General features: G+C 29.6%; 1 pseudogene; it reads right to left on the bottom strand.

Annotated features, from left to right (window-relative positions):
• Positions 1 to 2,411: 2,411 nt before the first annotated feature.
• Positions 2,412 to 6,000, bottom strand: part of LOC149202575 (ruBisCO large subunit-binding protein subunit beta, chloroplastic-like) — a 115,232-nt pseudogene continuing 111,643 nt past the window's right edge.

Genomic DNA, 6,000 nt, shown 5'->3' with positions numbered 1-6,000 from the left:
TTATAAATATAGTAAATTAAAATTTATTTTAATATAAATAAATAATATTATCTCGTTTAAACTGGAAAGATTATTTTTATCATATAATTTTCCGTAGCAAATACATTAAGTATTACTAAGCTAATTCACCAAAATTTTCCAATTGTTTTAGCTCTTCCAATAGAAATACATGATTTTACTTAAGAGAGTGTAACAAACATATTGCTAATTGATTGAAAACCCAAGAAAACCTTGAAATCTTAAGCTTTGATTTGTGACCACAACTAACAATATTTTAGAAAATTTTGTGGAGGTTAAATATTTATCATTCACCTAATAAGTAGCACAACCACATAAATTGAATAGATGGTAAATATCTAAGGGAATAAATTAATAATAAGCATCAAAAAAATTTCATCATACATCTCAAGCTGCTAAAATAAAAAATAAAAAAATAAATTAATTTATAGTTTTATTATTTTCATTATTAATGATAAAATAATTGATATAAGTTAAAAATATATACTTTTGAACTAGATTATCAATAGTTGAAATTATACTCCACTTTATCATGAAAATTCTTAATCAATAAATACTTTATTACAATATCATAAATCAATCTCATAACTTATCAATACACCATATGCAATATCCAACGCAATATAGATATATCCAATATGCAGAAATGGTTTAATTCTATATACCCAAAACATGGAAAACGCAAAGGAGAGAAGAAATGATATTAATCAACCTGAACTTATCCAATTGAATCATTTTATGTTTATATATTAAACGGGTTGTTCATGTTAAAAAGGTCTTAACTATTATACACATTATGTTTGTTTTCGATCTAAAGAGTAAGATGAGATCGGATAATACTCTATTATTGTTTGATTACTTGTTTTCGCTGTGAATTTACGGCTACGAGGACCATGAATCGAGGAAGTTTAAAAGCCAGCATCGGCTATGGGACCGCAGCATAACTTCAAAAATACTTCCCATAAGTCTTTAAAATAATTCCATTGTCAGCCTTACCTGTCCTCTCTGGTTCTTCCCATTGTCAGCCTTACCTGCACTCTCCGGTTCTTCCCACGATACCCTCGGACAATTTCCTTCCCCCTCCATCTCTTCTAATGATACCCACACCCCTTCAGCCAGTACTTCGGCCTCTGCTAATTCCAACCATTCCCACAACACCCCCGCTGATAAAAAGCCTTCTACTCCCACTATTCCACTACCTAACCTCCCGAAGTATATATTCCACCGTTAATTCAGGAACTAGCATTGTCCAATAGCTATTTTCGTATAAATTGAGTATGCTCCATGTATGCCAATCGTTTCCTATAAATTGAGTATATGAATATGAATAAAATAATGCATGCAGTTTCCTGTCGCGAATAATAATGCCGTTCTCACCCCCACCTTTCTTTAAAGGACGCCTAGATTTACGTATATTTTGAAATTTCCAAATGTCATACTTTGAGCTATAAAATGAAGTTAAAGCTCAATTTTGGTGGAAAGGTGGAGGAGATAAAGCATGAATTCACATATAAAACATGAACTGCTACTTTTTTATTGATCACACAAAACATGATGATTACAATGAACCTAGTGAAGGGTATTTATCTTTTTCCAACTAGCTAGTTTTGTTGGAAAGGTGGAGGAGATAAATCATGAATTCACACATAAAACATGAGCTGCTACTTTTCTATTGATCATACAAAACATGATGATTACAATGAATCTGGTGAAGGGTATTTATCTTTTTCCAACTAGCTACTTGCCTTGACATGCAACCACATGCATCCACACACTATAACTCCTCTATCAGTTAACTCGACTTGAATAAACACTGAAACACTCAATTACTCATTCACTCAGTTAACTGACTCACTCAAACACTCAATCACTCAATTAACTGACTCTCTAAGTTTAGCCAACTCCTCATGCGGGAGTAATTACTATTTCTAACACTCCCCCTTAATTATGACCATATGACTCAACATGACTTAACTCAACATGACTTAACTATCACACAAACATTCTTGTTGGTCTATGTCTCAGCTAGGCTTACAATGACTCAAGAATTTTATAATTTTTCATTTTCTTTTTCTCTGCTTCCATATTCTATATCCTTGAAATTGCTTCATTCTTTGTTGCACTTTCTTATTGTAGGTCCCATATTCCTTTACTTAATGTTGTTGCAATTTTTTTTTGATTTTTCTAAAATTTGTGTTGAAACACAATTTGATCTTGTCTACTACATCTTCGTCTTCAAATATTTGTTCAACCACGGACTATTTCCATAACATTGCATCTTCAAATTGTCTTCTTTTCTTTGCTTCTTGCACTTCATATTCCTAAATTTATTTCTGCCATATTTCTTGATAAAAAAATCTTATCTCTTCTTGACTCCATTGTTGAAAAATGGTTCAAATGCATTCATCTTTGTCTTTGGAAATATCTGTATCACTATTTTCACTTCCATCACCAGGTACTGCTGCTTTTTTCCTGTAATCTGCATCAAATTTATTAACAGCCTTGTTTTCAACTTTTTTGTCCATGTTATTTTGAACGCCTACATATTCAAAAATAATGTTAAAAAAATCTTTAATATGGCTCTCTTCAGTCCAAGCTTCTTGCTCTACATCTTCCTTCTTTTCAACTACATGGAGGTTGTCTTCCACTGTTATGTTGTTAGTAGATATTATCATCAAAAACTCTTCAATCAATATATCCTGTTTTTGATCATTAAATGTTACTAGCTGACATTCAGACAGAGGATTCAACTTCTCTCTTTGCAATCTTTGTTGCATTTTTTTCATCCATATGCCTGCTTTCATAATGGGTTTCAATTTTATGGTTTTGACAACCATCATCCACTTTTGAGTGGGATTCTCCAAGCTCTGTTTTCCTCTTAGAGTCTTGCTCATCTACTCTCAGTTCTGGGACTAACTTCTTTGTTTGTGACATAAACTATTGTTGCATGCCACTCCCCCTTGCATCAAATTCTGCTTCTAAGAATTTCCATGCTTCCTTGGAAGTTGTAGCTTTTGCTACCTTGCATAAGCACTTCTCATCAAATCCATGTTTTATAAAATTCAATGCTAAAACATTGCATACTTCATCATATGTGTTATAAGACTCGTACCCAATTAACTCTTTAGCTCAAAGAAAAGTTAACATCTTGATACCCCAATGATCAAAATGTTCACCTGTAAGCATATGAGGTGGTAGTAGATCAAAGCTACACCAATCGCACTTGAATTCTTCTTTGTCTTCTGCTATATTTATTAGTTTCTCGGCTGAACCTCTCTAACCATGGCAATGATCTTTACCTCTTCTTTTCGATTTCTTTTCTTAATATGCTTCAATTGTGCTTTGCGACCCATGACTGTGGCCATTCCTCTGTTTTATAACTGCTTTGCTAATTGCATGAAGTTGTCTTCCATATCGCCCCAAAAAAAATATGCTTTTCAATATGCACCCCCATAAAGAACAATCTTCACCCAAAACAATGTTATGCTTGACAAAAAAACAAAATTTTACCAATAAACAGACTTTTGCAAAAGCCAAAAACTTTTTTCAATCAATTTTTATTTTTATTTTTATTTTTATAATAAATCTTTTAAAAAAAAACTCCTTTATAGTAAATCACCTTTTTCCTTTCATTTTTTTTTTTTATATAAAAATATCTTTATAAAAAAATTTATATAAAAGAAAATCCTTTTACATAATACTCACACTCATATAAACCTTCACTTATTCAAAAAAACACTTTTCTATGATAATAAATCACACTATATAAAGCTAGAGTCGCACTACATAAAAAGCTTTACAGAGCCCCTTTTAAAACCTTTGATTTTTTTTTTTAACAAAATCTCATGAGTCAACTCTGACCACGTGATTTGATAATAAATTTTCGTGAAAAATCGGCCGTGACTTTTTGAGGCCTACGTACTAACTCCTTCACGGCAACGATAACCTGTGTTAGTCCTCTAACGCGACCAACTTAAGCTTGACTCGCGTGTATGCATAACAACCTCCTGATCCCAACGCGGCTCTCTGTTACGCCTACCAGCTTTACAACGCTCTGTATATCACAATAAGGTTTCTTATAGCTCAAATAAGAGAAAAAAATATGTTTTTCCCCTCACACGGTGAGGGTCGTGGTTAATCTGTTTTTCTTCTCTTTAATACCAATTTGTTGAAAAGGCGGAGGAGAAAAAGCATGAATTCACACATATAACACGAGTTGCTGTTTTGATCACACAAATCATGATGATTACAATGAATCCAGTGAAGGGTATTTGCTACTTGCCTTGACATGCAACTACATGCATCCACACACTATAAGTCCTCTATCAGTTAACTTGACTTGACTCAACACTCAAACACTTAATTACTCAATCACTCAGTGACTCACTCAAACACTCAATCACTCAGTTAAGTGACTCTTTAAGTTTAGCCAACTCCTCATGCAGGAGTAATTACTATTTCTAACAAGTTTACTGTGTTATTAATTAAATAAAATTATTATTCATATTCACTATTCAATGTTAGATGGTTCAAGCTTGACAATGATTAAGTTCAGTGTGAGTTCAAATTTTTTTACAAGATTCAATCACCATTATATATATATATATATATATATATATATATATAAAACAAGATAATAAGAAATTAATATTAGTAAACATAAAAAATGTTATAAGGATATGAAAATTGCATGGATAAATTACAAGTTTGAGTTGTGACATGAAGTTATAAGTTTTAATCTATGGACTTGGTCAATGGCTATAAAGTTCCATGAAATTAGTTGAATTTCAATTTTTTTTAAATTTGCTAAAAATAAAATAAAATTTTTATCAACTTTATAATAAAATAAAAACTATTTACAATTTTATCATTAAACATGATTTTGTCTTTTTTTAGTTTTCCATCCGTATAACTTTGTGTTCGCAATGTATTTCATATTTTGTTGAACTCATAAAAATGAGTGTTCACAATGGGGGTGTAAGTTGATTGAGTTGTCTTTGTTAAACTATTAACAATTTTATCATTAAACATGATTTTGTCTTTTTTTAGTTTTCCATCCGTATAACTTTGTGTTCGCAATGTATTTCATATTTTGTTGAATTCATAAAAATGAGTGTTCACAATGCGGGTGTAAGTTGATTGAATTGTCTTTGCTACCTTTTATGTCATCACTTAAATAATTAATATTAATCTTTCAAATGGAAAGAGGAAAAAGTTTATTTCCTTATTCTATTTAAGTTCAAGTTTTTTTTAAGCTCATATGTACTGCGGAGTGTCATGAGTATCCAAAGATGCTAAAGATTCTTTATATAAAGTAAGCATTTTAATGTTGTTTTCATGTATTTGTATTGTTTTTCTATGTTTAGATTTTTGAATTATTTTTATTAAATTATTAAAAAAAATTATTTTAAATAATAATAAAAAAATATAATCATTTCAAATTTATAAACTAAAATTTAACTATCAATGAATTTAGTTTTATTTTATAATTAGAATACATTATTTCCAATATATGATGAAGTGCATAAATTTTATTTATGAAAATAAGTAAATAAACTCATACAAATATATAATGAAGTGTATAAATTTTATTTATAAAAATAAATAAATTAATTTATACAAATATATGAGAAGGCAAATAATCATAATCAATTTTGAATTTAAATAATTTATTTTTATAATTAGAAAAATAATTTTTAAAGATTAATGTGTATAATTAATCTCTTTAAATGGCTTAAATTTATAGTGTTTAGCATTTTTTTAGTTTTTGTAATATCTTTCTTGTTAAAAGGTACATATGGTTAGAAAAAAATTATAAAATTACTAATATATAATATCTAAATTCATTATTCCATGATCCTTAATTCACTATTAGATAACATTAACATCATTACATAGAGTAATTTAGTAAAAGAATAGCAAGTTACATAGCATAACAACATAAACTTCTTGTTGTAACCTTGCATCAATTCTATTACTTTT

Source organism: Pinus tabuliformis, chromosome 2_1 (genome assembly GCF_031772625.1).
Source record: "Pinus tabuliformis cultivar Carrire ecotype Pingquan chromosome 2_1, CPIR1, whole genome shotgun sequence".
NCBI lineage: Eukaryota > Viridiplantae > Streptophyta > Pinopsida > Pinales > Pinaceae > Pinus > Pinus tabuliformis.
The sequence above is the reverse complement of the archived record's forward strand: the minus strand, read 5'-3'. Positions and strand labels throughout refer to the sequence as shown.